The sequence below is a fragment of the Adiantum capillus-veneris genome, chromosome 17 (genome assembly GCF_014529385.1).
Source record: "Adiantum capillus-veneris isolate H3 chromosome 17, ASM1452938v2, whole genome shotgun sequence".
Lineage (NCBI taxonomy): Eukaryota > Viridiplantae > Streptophyta > Polypodiopsida > Polypodiales > Pteridaceae > Adiantum > Adiantum capillus-veneris.
In genome coordinates this window covers 107,647,056-107,660,937 of record NC_140947.1, presented here as the reverse complement: position 1 = coordinate 107,660,937, position 13,882 = coordinate 107,647,056, and the positions used below count along the sequence as shown (strand labels likewise).

Here is a 13,882-nt window from a genome sequence, read left to right as displayed (position 1 = left end):
TTGATTCATGCTATCACTAACATTTTCTCCTTCTTTTTTCTTGAAAGTATAGATTTGTACCATCGTACTATGCTTTATTCCCATTTTAGAACAAGTAGTCAATAAATCTCAGTGCCAAAGTTGGTAAGTCAGTTATCAATCCAAGAGTTATGGTTTGGAACCAAGTCAAGTATTCCCCCTCCAAGGTCATCCCAAATCCCACAAACTGTGTATGGAAAACAAATATGCACTCAAATCTTAAAACCTATCTGATATTGGCTAAATGGTCATATGCATCCCCTGACTTGATGTATATTTTGACCCACTTTATGAAATCTGTTCGTTTGGCTCTACGATTGTGTTCAACACCCACTCTCTCCCTTCTAGCTGGTGTTTCTCCCATTAATCCTTCAAACCAGCTATTTGGTAAGTGTGACTTCTATGGACCTCTTTTTGTCTCATGTTGATCATTCCTCACTCATAAAAGGTGCTTTTTGCCTTTCTTTCCCTAATTGCATCATTGAGGTGGATAATCCTTGGTGCACTTCCTCTTTGAATTGCCATGCTATTGTCCCAATCGGTTTCCTATACGGTTTCCATAATCACTTCATGGATTGAGTGTCTCCGGTACTTAGTTTGTTCAATCTCTTTTGGAGTCATTCCGCTTGGTTTTCTGTACTGTTCCCATACTCACTTCATGGATTGAGTGTCCTTGGTACTTAGTTTGTTCAATCTCTTTTGGAGTAATCATAAAAAAATTGTTGTACAAATCCTAAAAGAGATGAGCAAAAAGTTTTGCTAATCCCTTTTTCTTGATCTTGAAAATGTAGACAATTTTCAAGTGTTTCAGCTCGCATGGGTAGTGTCATGCCAAGGGTAGGACCGTGCAAGGCCAAGGTCCAAGACATATGTGCGTAAAGGGGGCTCCTATATTTAGCAAGGCCAAGGATCTATATAGGACAGGGTTGGGATGTGAATTGCACAATCTAGTCCCCTAAATTCTCACACTGGTCTCACAGCTCAAGGAGGGAAAAATCTACGGAGGAGGTGGGAGAAAGGTTGCATGGCATTGCATGCTATTGTGTTCTCTCTCTCTCTCTCTCTCTCTCTCTCTCTCTCTCTCTCTCTAGGTCATGGAAGGCTTGAAGCCATGAGAAAGAGGTACGAGCGGGCTAGCTAGGCGATCACCCACTTGCATAGGGAATAAAGTGAAAGGATTGCACCTAACAACATGGTGGGCTCCAACTGACCGCAAGACCGATCGCTTGCACTCACATGGTGGGGTGTCAACCTACACGGAAGTCTCCATGGATGAGTTTGATGGGAGCACCTCCTCATGGGAAAAAAATTGCATTGTAATGTTGTCAGTAGCCAAAACCTGGATGGCACACTCTCTCCCTCTATCTTATACTGTGCAAGTGGCCCGCTGCCATCACTACTGCAAGGATTTTTTTTTAATTTGTGGCCTTCACACATGGCCAAGGGCCAAGGACTTTGTGATTTAAGTGATCAAGAACCTTTTCACCCACAGAAAAGACAAGCCTCGATGCTTTCAAGATGGTTGGGAGTAAGGGCTTCAAATTGAATGAGCATCCCTGCAGCAAATTTTTTGGTTCTTCGGAGAGCGTTACCTTGGAGTTGGCACACCATCTTAGTGCCAGGACTTCCACAACTTTGACAAGGCATCAACTTGTCAAGGCATGCGAGCAACACGCCATCTACAACACTCAGTTGGACAGGAAGGAATTAGCATCATGCCAATGGCAAACAATAATTGGCACATCATGCAAGGCTGCAAATAAGTTCCAAGAATTTGACTAAGCATGAACAGCAGATCGGTAGCCACATCCTCAAGCATGGCTATTGTCACGACCATTTTTTACGGCATGGCACGATTGGTGTCGATAGGAAATTCAAGTTGGAGCTACATTTTTTTCATCAAATTCAAATAGTTAGTGGATGTTGAAATTTTATGCTTTCCATATGGAGTGCTACTTGACATGATCGAGGAACACTTAGCTCAATTGGACACAAGGTAGTATATGGGTGTATCAGCCATGCAAAGACCATAAGATCAAAGCACGGCTCCATATGTGGCTACTCATAATGATCATGGAATATGACTCCTATGAAATTGTTCACAAGCAAGGCTTGTGCAGCCAAAGAGGCTAGAACAAGGTAATTTATTTATTGGCTAATCTTATCTAGAGTTTTTGCAAAAGATAGCACGGCTATATCTACAAGCCGTTACTAACATTTCCAAGTTTGGGCATGTACCTTTAACTAGGGCTAGATACATGCATGGAATGCCATTATATATAGATTAAGGAGCAAGGATCTATAGAAGGATACTTGGAACCTGCATCCTCCTCAATTGCCAACTACATACAAGATTTGTCTTTTGTAAGTAAAGGTATTTAGCAGGGCAGACTAGTTATGGAAATTACAGAACTTGAGAGACATCTCTGTTGGAATTTAAATTTTGGCTAGGGCATGGCCTCTCGGTAACATGTTTTTGCACTTAAGTGATCGCAACAATAGTTATTGGTGTAGCATGGATTCTACATAGCACAATATACCAAAGGGACTATGAGTCTACTGCCAATGATGGTGGCAATTTATGCAAGTTGGTATGTAAGATACTATCCACTACTTTGAACTAATCTTGCACCAATTTTCATCATGCCCACTTGACAAGAAAAGGTTGCTTTGGTCAAGCCGAGTTTGGCAATGGGATAGCTACTTTTTCTAAGCTGTTTACTCATAGTATTGAGCAATCTACAAGTTCTCAATATGAAGTACGAGCTGGCAAGGCTGGTCCTTCAAAGCAGCTCAACAAGGTTAATTCTCTTTTATTTACCATTAAGTACTCGATTTCTATGAGGATTCAGGCAATTTAGGGCCTATTTCCTAGAAGCTTCCCAAGTTTGGAATATGCTAGTAGCATATGGACGTTGGAAATCTAGGCAACAAGTCTACCTATTTTTTCACTAGAGATGGAAATATACCCAGCCAAGAGGGCATGCAAGGGACATCCAACAACTTTACATTTAACAACATACATGGCCATGAGCCACGTTTACGTGATGACCACTCGTCTCAAAGTAGCAACAAGGTTAGAAAATTTCAAGTTTAACTGGTTTTTCTTGCTTTTAGCTTTTCATTTTGCACAAGATTTCTCAATTGTGCAAAGCATAGTGCTTTGGTACCATCGATGAGAAGCACATTGTGCAAAGCAAAGTGCTTTGACATACTTCATCTGAAGCACGGCTTCTATTATGTGCCATGGTATTATCAGTTGACCTCCAATCAACAATAATGTCACCTATCTTTGGGAGTAAGTGGATATAAGCTCACAATTTAAGTTTAGCAATGACAAATTGTGATGTATCCATGTCAGTTAAATTGTGCAAGGCAGGTATGACATCAGCTCCATGCCGTCACTAAAGCCAATGGATTTTTATAATATTCTTTTGATATGTATAAATGACATATAAATATGGGGGGGGTTTTCCACTCAAATATTGTTTTACGCTTCCGCAATAACATCAACTACTCTGTTCACAATGAATTGAGATTGCTTGACTTGTGATCAATGTATATGTATACATTGTGATCAATGTATATGTATACAACGATGAACACTTCACCTCTTTGGAACTACACACAAGGTGCAACCAACACATTTTATAGTTCACGAGGATAGTAAGTAGGCATGGTCCTAATAGGCATGGCCTCACTTTCAAGCTATTCATTCATGGAACGACATGAATAGATTAAGAGAGACTTCATGTAGGTAATCTCTCTTCATGGAGGAAGAATATTCCTTCAAGACTTAGTTGTGGATAAGATTCCAAGTGAAGAAGATTTACTGCTTAGTTGCAAAATTGGTTATGTATCTAGAAGTGGTATTTTTAGGGTATGATCCAGCTCATACACAATCACTTCATAGGTGTTGAGAGTCATGATTTGACCTCATCATAATTATACTTTCAAGAAAAGAAGTTTTGAAGGGTAGTAGACAAGTTCAAAGTTCAAAATTGATTTTCCTCACTATTAGAGACAATAGACATTGTTGGTCATGTCCACTACTGGTTTAAGCAGTTTTCATGCAGTGTCTACCCAAGGGGTTTTACAATGATGATTTTAACCAAGGGTTTTGCATTGCAATGACAACCCCTGAGGTTACATTTGTAATACTACTTGCATTTCAAATTAGTGCTCCCAAGACTTTGTAGGCAGGGAATTTGGGGAAATGCCTTTCACTACAGATAAGTGAGCACTATGATCAATGTCTAGGTACTCATCTAGTTTGGTTTTGTTTCTTTTCATTTGCGTTTTCCACATAGGATACATAAACTATGTTGTCATTCATTGTTGCTCTTAGGAGAAATGACAAGGTCATGTAAGAGCCAAGAAATTTGGGTTGTAGTGTCCAAAATAAGTTTCCGCATTACGTAGCTATAGACCCGCTTGTCCACTTTGATTTGGCACATGTTGTTGCATGGGATACAACATGGTCTAGGAACTCAAGGAGTTTGGTTTAGCCAGTGTGGAGCATGGATGATAAGGGTATCTCTTTTTTCACTCTATGTGTAGTATCTATATGAGATTATGTTTGGATCTACCAATCACCAATAGATGTCATGGCTTGGTTTGGGTTCTTGTGGATGTTTCAATTTAACCAAGATGGTTATTCATGACATTATCATTTTCTTAGCAGTGTTGTATGACATTGTGATCCCTATTTACCAGTCATTTGGAAGACTATTTGTAAACCGTGGGGAATCTCAGACACCTCACTACTGTCAGTATCCAAAGGGATAGGCAGAGTACAACAATTATGCTACTATTAGTATCCAAGGAGATAGGAAAATTACAACAATTATGCTACTGCCAATATCCACGGGGATAGGCAAATTAGGCAGATTACAAAGCGTGATCTTGTGCTAATGGATATGAGAAGTGTCTCAGGGGGTGCACTATGTATTGTGTTAACGTATAACGTGAGTCAAAAGGAGGGGTTTGAAGATGCAAAAAAATTAGGTAATTCAGCAGAGATGCATTAAAATAAGGGGGTTTTATATTAAATTTTGGAGAAAAACTCCTAAAATAAGGGATCATTTAATTCATTTACACATATTAAAAAAGGGGTTTTTTTAATATCCCATGAACGCACGTTATATTGGGGATATTGAACTGTGACCCCCCCAAGAAAAGTGTGTACGTTAGCACCAAGAAATCCAATAAGTAAGCATGTATTGCTCTAGTTGGAGTATGTTTACTATAAATTAAAGCACGTTTGTGACTATGTTTAGTCTCTTCAAGTATATTTCAGGTTCTCAACCTTGACCACTGGTTATGGTGAGGTTGTTTACTAGCACAAGAAGATAACAAGTCAAGGACTTAAACTTGGATGATGAGTTAGGCGAGCAAGTTACTTTCATGGAAAGTGAAAGAGGTACTCCTTCGTGTACGACTTAGTTGTGATAACTTGTTTAGCATACTCAAGAGAGTTCTGAATGGAGTTTATACGCTGTGTTGTATATGCGATGGCTACACCAAGATGGTTGCAAAGGGACAACAATGTGAAAAATCAAGATGTTATTTTTTATTTCATTGAAACTCCCACTAAACCATGTTCCGATCGAATGTACAAATGGATCCACAAAGGATGCCACTGTGGAAAACATTAGTGTATCACCACTCTTGTTTTCGAGGACAAAAAAGCTTCTCCAATGGGGAGTCATATCATGCCAAGGGTAGCATCGGGCAAGGCCAAGGGCTAGGGCGGACGTGCATTAAGGGGGTTCCTATATTAATATAGGTGAAGGGCCTATATAGGACACGGTCAGGAGGTGAATTGCATGATCTAGTCCCCTGCGGTCTCACATGTAGTCCATACCAAATCCGTAATATTGTTTTCTTCACAGAAATAAAATGACTATCTATAAAACCCCTTAGAATGAATGTTTAACTAATAAGAGGAATCCTTGTCGTGTTCGCTTTGAAAATTTATTTTTCCAAAATCATTGTTTTTTATACCCTCAAGTGTATGTGAAAATGTGAGAAAATATAGAATTAAAGAAATCCTTGTTGTTGAACCCACATGGCATTTTCTATTATAGTGACCCCCCCTCCTCGAGCCTAAAGACAGACTGGTAACAATTCAAAGGTAGTTTTTATTGCTACCTAACAATATCTAGGAATTTGGTCAAATAGTTTGTGCATGGCCACTTTAGCCCCTTTATAGGCTCACATCCAAGAGATAAACTAGATAGTGACTTATTTGAATGATTTTTAAAAGTCCCTTGCTTGTGAACACTTAGATATTGAAGGCATCCTAAATTTTCATCTTGGGACAAGCCAGACCTTGTATTATATAAAATGACCAAAAAATAATTTAACACACATATACATGTTAATAGTGCTTATAAAGTTAGCAATTCAGATACTAGTCAGTGAAAAGGATTAATTGATCCTTGAAAGACTTTGTCAACAAAGTGATCTTGAATGAAGATGTGTGGTATGGGATGCATGGTCTCATCTAAGAGCACTTTGTATACATTTTTTATGTTGATCTTCCAATATAGAGGTAGAAAGTGAATTCCAATAGGTCTTTACAACAACTGAAAATTAAGTTTTTTAAAACTACAAATAAAGTCCATAAGGGAAGATAACCAAGACGACAAGAAAGTAAAGAGATAACTTATGGTTATCTCTAAGGAAACTTGAGTGTAAAATTCTTGGCTCAAGAATCACTACCACACGTTGTTTAGCAAATACCAACGCCTACTGATGAGAATAAACTAACTTTTAAAAACCCAATAGTCATTTTGGTATGACCAACGCTATGGACCTCTGTACTATCACAATGGTATGAGTGTTGGTATACTTGCTAGAATTAACTATATGCATATCGATGCCCATACCGATGGTCATACCGAGGCCCATACCCATGCCAAAACCTACAAAAAAATTTGAGCAAAGAGAACAAGAATTTGGTGCTGCATGTACTGTAGCACTAGAACCAACACTCTCTGCTCAAAGGAGAGAGTGAAAAAGCAAATGCACTCCACCTTTTTTTTGCCTGAAAAGTCCACAGATGTGTGAAAATATATTGACCATGATGAGATTCACAAAACATAACCATATCAATACTTGCAAGCCAAAACCATCGTGTAAATCGCAAAACATATTCTAAAACCATAATCATAACCTCAAACCATAACCATAACCAAATACTAAAACCATTATCAATTTCTAAAAACATAACCAAAAATTCAAACCCAAACCATATTTCTAACCGAATTGCAAAACCATAACCATAACCTCAAACCGTAATTCTAAACGAATTTTTAACCTCCTATAACCATAAACTAATTTTGAAACCATAACCATAACCTCAAACCATAAACAAATTTTGAAACCGTAACCATAACCAAATTTTTAAACCATAACCATAAGCATGACCATAACCTCAAACCATAACCATAAACAAATTCTAAAACCATAACCATAACGGAATTCAAAACCATAACCTCAAACCATAATCATAACCAAATTTTGAAACCATAACCATAACCTTAAACATAACCATAGTAAAAATGGACATAACTACAAACATAATCAAAACTTAATAGTAACCGAATTCTTAAACCATAACCATAATCAAAATGAGCATAACCATAAACATAACATCTATTGTGTGGAAGTATATATGAACAAAACATAACTATCTATACATTAACATGTAGAAATGGAAATATACCACACATCAAGAATGATCAAGAAAAGGCCTTCCAGTCGACGTCATCTCCCTCATCCTGAAGCTGTAGAGGAAGAGTTGATAGTCCATATTTGAATCCAGATTTCTCCTCTCTACCCATCAAAGGACTCTTCATGGCAATCTCTTGTTATATAAACACTTAACCATAAGATAAACAACTGGAAAGAATATGTACATATGCTATTTAAATAGTGTATGACACTTATAAGCTCACGACGGAGAGTCTCATAGCCTCCACTCCCAAGATGAGAAGATCCTATAGACTCTATAGGCATGCTCTTGCTATATCTCACTATTTTTAGGACCTGTCTGGATACTCTTTCTGCTCTCACACAATCCCTGCCCACTCCTCTGCATCCAACCATGTTGGCTTTTTCTTGTTGAGTTTGTATTTGCCCGGTGCTTAAGATGGAAAATGACATGATTGCAATGCCACTATTGTGATCCAATCATTGGAGACTAGATCGTATCACTCCACTGGATTCTACTATTTGTGAATGGCATCAATGATGTAATTATTTCTCTCCACATCTTGATTTTCCAACGCTCCATCACAAAGTGCCCAAAAAACAATGTACAAAGATGGTGAACCTCTAACGCATGTCCTTTTTAGTCCTATCCATAAATGATGTCCCCCTCTTTGGTCTTGTACACCTTGGTAGGATCAAACTCATTTGATTCCCAAGGTGTACATGGTGTGCTTGTCAGTGTATTATTTACTAAAGAGAGAGGTGGACACTCTCTTGTAGGTATGGAAGCATTGATAGTGCCAATATCACAACATCCACTGCCACTACCTGAACGAAGACCTTTGTGTCATCACAAAGAGGATTAAGAAAGCATAGTATCCAGTGTAGATCGACCACTAGCTATAGCTGGAATGTTGTTGGTATGAGGTGTGATGCCACCAGCCAGTGTGACTGGAACATTGTTCTAAGGGGTTGGAGCATTTGTAAATGGTCAAGAAGGACCTGCTATCCAAAAATTTTGTGCCATTGCACACTAATCTAGTGAAAGTTGTGAGAATAAAGTTCACATCTGCTTTGGTGACATGGCGGCTGGAATAATTGAGAAACTAAAACTCGGAGAGTATGGCTTCTAATCATCTACCATGGCCGCAAAAGCTAATTTGAAAACATATATACAATACATTAGTTCACTTAACCACAATTAAACATTTCAATCAACACAAATAAACCATGAATCTCTAGGAATTCCCCTTTGGTAGATAGTAATTAAAATCCTTTAATCAAAAGTAGACATTACAAGAGAGTTTCTAACAAAATTTTGTAGTCAATCTCTCATCTTCTATGAGAGCTAATGCACCAAAGACATCTATCTCTATGTGAACTTTTGCATCTTTGTTATCAAACTCCATGGCTCCATCATAGTATGTGATAGATTATCTTCACGTTCAAGCATCGGCTTGAGAATAGAACTGACTTCAAACTCAGTCTCATCATCCCAATCATCAGCAAGTCATGCATGGAGCTTTAATGTATCATCATTCCCAACCTCAAATCCTTTGCACACTTGTTTACTCCGTGGAGAAAATATGTAAAATACATCAAGATATAAGAAAAAAAAAGCAGTACAATCTTGTATTCCTTGGAGATAACTTCTTATTTTTATGGAGTTGTTGGTTCAATCTGTGGACCCACTAGGAAAGAATACAAAATATCCACTTTGATAGCCATCAGTATTGAGAAATGGTGACTCGATACAGACTTCAATATACATTTAAAAGAACATATGTTTTGCTCCATGATGTTCAGAGTATCTTCTATGTTAGGGAAAACTTTTAACTCGCCACCATCTTTGAATTCCAAGAGGAGAGGAGTGGGTTTGTTTTCAAAGATAGTAGTGATGGCAAGGTGATGGAAAGATTCAAAAAAAAAATGGAGTGCTTTAAAATATGCTTTGAGAGGGGGAAAAATCATAAAGAGGTGCTCTCCAACAAGGACACCTTCCAAGCATTTGCAATAGAAGTAGGGGAGTGTTTTAAACATCCAACATAGGGGCTCAATAGGTCAATGGACCTATGGATGGATGAGATTTGGATGCAAGATGAGAGATTCATGAATGGTTGAAGCATCCAGCACCCTCCCCCCCCAAATACTGGTGCCCCTTTTGGTATTTATTTATGTATTAATCAATGTCAAAGTACAAGAGAGCGGTTAGGGTTTCACTCTCAAACTCTGTGTCCAAATGCTCCCTAGAGTGAGAACCCTCTCTGCTTATTTATTTGTTTACAAGGGTTGCCAAAAGCAGAGCCCCAAAAGCTTCCAATCCAATTTTAAAATGGATGGATGAGATTTTGATGCAAAAAAGAGATTCATGTGAGGATCTCCCCCCCTTCTCTCGTGAACTCCTCATACCATCTATACTCCTAGATTGGTGATAAAGATGGCTTTCCTCATTGTCATAGAAAAGAGAGTATCGTGGAAGGGATGCATCCCTAGAACACTATCTTGCAAAACTTTGTGGGGCACCCATCCTAGTCTTTTACAACGGAGTGTTGCAAGAGAGCACCATGGCCACCTTTGCCTTTATGAAACTCTCATGATTTTTTGGTCGACCAATGCTACTAGAGAATGAGAACAAAGTTTGTCAAAAAAAAATTACGAGAGAGTGTTTTGGATGCTATGTAGGGTATTCACTAGGTAGTGTGTCCTATTACTACATGCTATTGGGAAAACAAAAATTGGGGCACCTTGTAGCTATGTCTCCCGATCTTGCTTCCTATAGTGATCAATACACAAAATCAGTACCACCATTAGGAAGAGGATGAGGTGTAGGAGGGCCTCTTTATTTCCCATGAGATTATGGAGGTGATTAACATTTTGACAAATAGGTGGATGCCATGTGTGCAAGAATGGTGGGCGTGTAAGAGATGTGCTTTTTTGCCCAAAAAGGAGGACAATTTTATGATTTTTGGCCTTTCATAACTCCCACATTTGATCTCCAATTTGAGCGGAGATCATAGATCCGCAATCCACACGTCAAGCTCGTTTGATAGATATGCTACATGCCATGGATTTATCCCACTAGATTTTAAATTTCATTTTGGGGGGAAACTTTGGATTCAAGTAAACTTTGCCTGTTTGAATTCAAAAGATGTCCTTTGATTAATTTCTAAATACAAAAGGTTTGACTTCCTTAAACTGCCAAATAGAGAGGCCCTCCTAGACCGCATTCTCTTCCTAATGAAAACCATATTAAAGAACTCCCACAAAACCACAACTCAAAGAAAGGGATCCCTTGGAAATTTACAAGCACGTGCCCCACCCAAAAAATCACCATGGAAGCTAAGAAGAACCCACCTTTGCATGGAATTACAACACATCCCAACCAATGCACTTGAGGAAAAGAGCTTCTTCTTTTACCAATTGCCACCCACAATTTCAATGTGTACATATGCCACAAAATTACAACTTCAAAAGGGATGATTTCCAAACTAGAAAAGTCTCTACATTTTCTTTTACAATATACATGGTGACACCAAATTTCCAATCTAGTATGCATTGCTATATGGAAAATTGGCACAAACAACAAGCTACCTTAGCACAACTATGTAGAGAGAAAGCTAGTCAAGGGCAGAAAATTAATTCCAAAAGAATCAAGGAGGCACAAATACAAAAAACCTAATAATTTATGATAATATGCTACCCCCTTGCTTTCTTACAACTCACCTATCACTTACATACAAATTTTGACTCAAACAACACCCTTATGAGCAAATAGTGTCACTAGCCAACTATCACTACTTAGGTGACTTGCCTCATATGTACATGCACCTTATACACCAAGCAAAAAAGACCACATCACTCTTAAAGTATCTCATGGAATTTCTATATGACCAATATGTACAAAAAAGGGGTTCTCAAAATGCATGCAATGACGTTTATAGTAACGGTTCTCCAATTAGGGTAACACAACTCAAATGAACTCTTAGAGTATGGAAAACACTTTATGATCCAATACAAGTACAAAGTGCCAAAAGATATATACGTAAATTGTCAACAAGTTGAAACACAAATTAGAGTCTATAATTATGATTCATATATTTTGGCTTAAACACTTTCTTTTGATACACATAGGGTTCACATACTCCATTGTCTCTCACCACTTTCTTTGGCCTTTAGAGCACTTGACTGGTTGAATGTATTTGTTTGTTTATCATTTTTGGTTATGAATGTGTGATTACCTATGCTATTGTCGAAGAGGCTAATACTTTCTTTTATTACATTCAATGAAGCATTATGCCATATAACCATTAAAATAGCTCTTACTATTGTTGAATCCATATCAACAAGCTGCTAAGAACATTTAATACTCACACATTTCTTTATTATTACAAGAGTGCTTAAATAATACCATAAAATGAGTAATTTACACATCCATGCACTTGAATGATTTTTTTAGTAGTAGAAGATCTTCTTAAAATTGTTGAGATAGTCTTGTGATCAATCATCTTTGTTACACATATGAAATAATGTGTCTATAAAATGCCAGGCATTACCGTTGGGGTTGTAAGTAGCTGTCTCTTGGTTCTTTAGTGAATATGTAGCCTCTTCCAATATATATCATTTCTAACCTGAGTGGAGTGGTATCTCCTACTGTGCTTTGTTAGCATCACATCTTTCATGATTTAGATAAAAACTTGCATGCATTGACCCCATCAACGGATGGTTTAAGGCACATCCTTGTCATTGGTTGATCTTTTCTCATCTCATTGTATTCTAAGATTGCTTCTATGGATAATCCTATCTAAAAGTACTATTTCAAGGGCCTCAAGAGCCACCTTTGACTTCTTATTTTCTAAGCAAGCCCAATGTAGAGATATAATAACTACAGAGTTTTGAAAAGGGAGTTAACAAGTGGAATGTTTCAAACTAGACAAAAAAATAGGGTCTTCATTTTGGTCGGTAGGAGTCTTTCTCCACCACTTTAGGTCAATCACCTTTGCAGACTATATGCCAAACAAGCATGGAGATCTTGGTCCATGTCACCCATTCCATGAAGACCCAAAATAAAATATAGTGGTCCTTTTTCTTTACCCCCAAGATTGATTTTTGTATTAATCCTATGGTTTTCTTTAGCTAATGTTAAACTTTATGTAGAGTTTTAGTACAAAAGTATAATCAAGTTGCAAAGCTGGAAGAAGGTGAACTACTTTTAAAAAACCATGCAACTATATGTTTGTTTCTAATTGAATATTCCAGTACAAAGGATCATCCATGGGACATTTGGAAAGTTATTTGCTTAGTGATATAATAGTGAATTTCTATAGCTTGTTCTCTTTTAATAATTTCACACTCATCTAGTTTCAAAACAAAATGTAGCACCCAATAAGCCTCTTCAAATATGACATTGTAAAACTCTACCATTTGAGTGCAACATAGCAAGGTCCTTGAATATGATGTTGTACTACTCATCAAAAGTGTTCCTTGGAATGTTTAAATACCTTGAATATAAAAGGGACACCCAAGGAAGATAGCATGTGCATGGTTGAGTTGAAGTCTTTCTTTTCATACAATTGATTCTATTGATAATAGGTTAGATTTAATCTACCTTTTATATGGAGGAGATAGATTGTTGAATAGCTAAATACCCTCTCTAGAGCACTCCAAATGAGTCGAGTGTGCTGTGTATTTTATTAGCAGTGATAACCGACTTTCGAAAAATCAAAGAAAAAAGAAAAAAAAACTCATTTCACCCCTCCCCACCGTAACTCATTTTTCCCATCCCGCCCTATAGGCATCAGATAAAACCCTCGCACTCTCTCCCCCCCATTTTCCTTACATACCCCCTTCCCTAATATTCCCCCCCCCGATTTACCCTCCCCGGCCAGGCAAAATTTCATTCCCCCCCCCCCCCCCCCCCCCCAACCCCTCTCTCGTGCTCCCTCGGTGTGAGCCGCATGAGACCCCCCCCCCCCTCACTCTTACACTCACACCACCCTTCCCCTCTCCCATTACCCTTTACCCTATCCTACCCCCCCCCTCTTTGGCCCGCCAATATTCCCTCCCCCGACCCCTTAACCCATTCCCCACCCGCTCGCCTCACCCTCCTTCGGCTCATCCCCCCCCCCCCCCCCCCCCCCCCCCCCCC

General features: G+C 38.4%; 1 pseudogene; it reads left to right on the top strand.

Annotated features, from left to right (window-relative positions):
• Positions 1–1,210: 1,210 nt before the first annotated feature.
• Positions 1,211–1,821, top strand: LOC147437847 (uncharacterized; annotated as a pseudogene).
• The last annotated feature ends 12,061 nt before the right edge of the window (positions 1,822–13,882 follow it).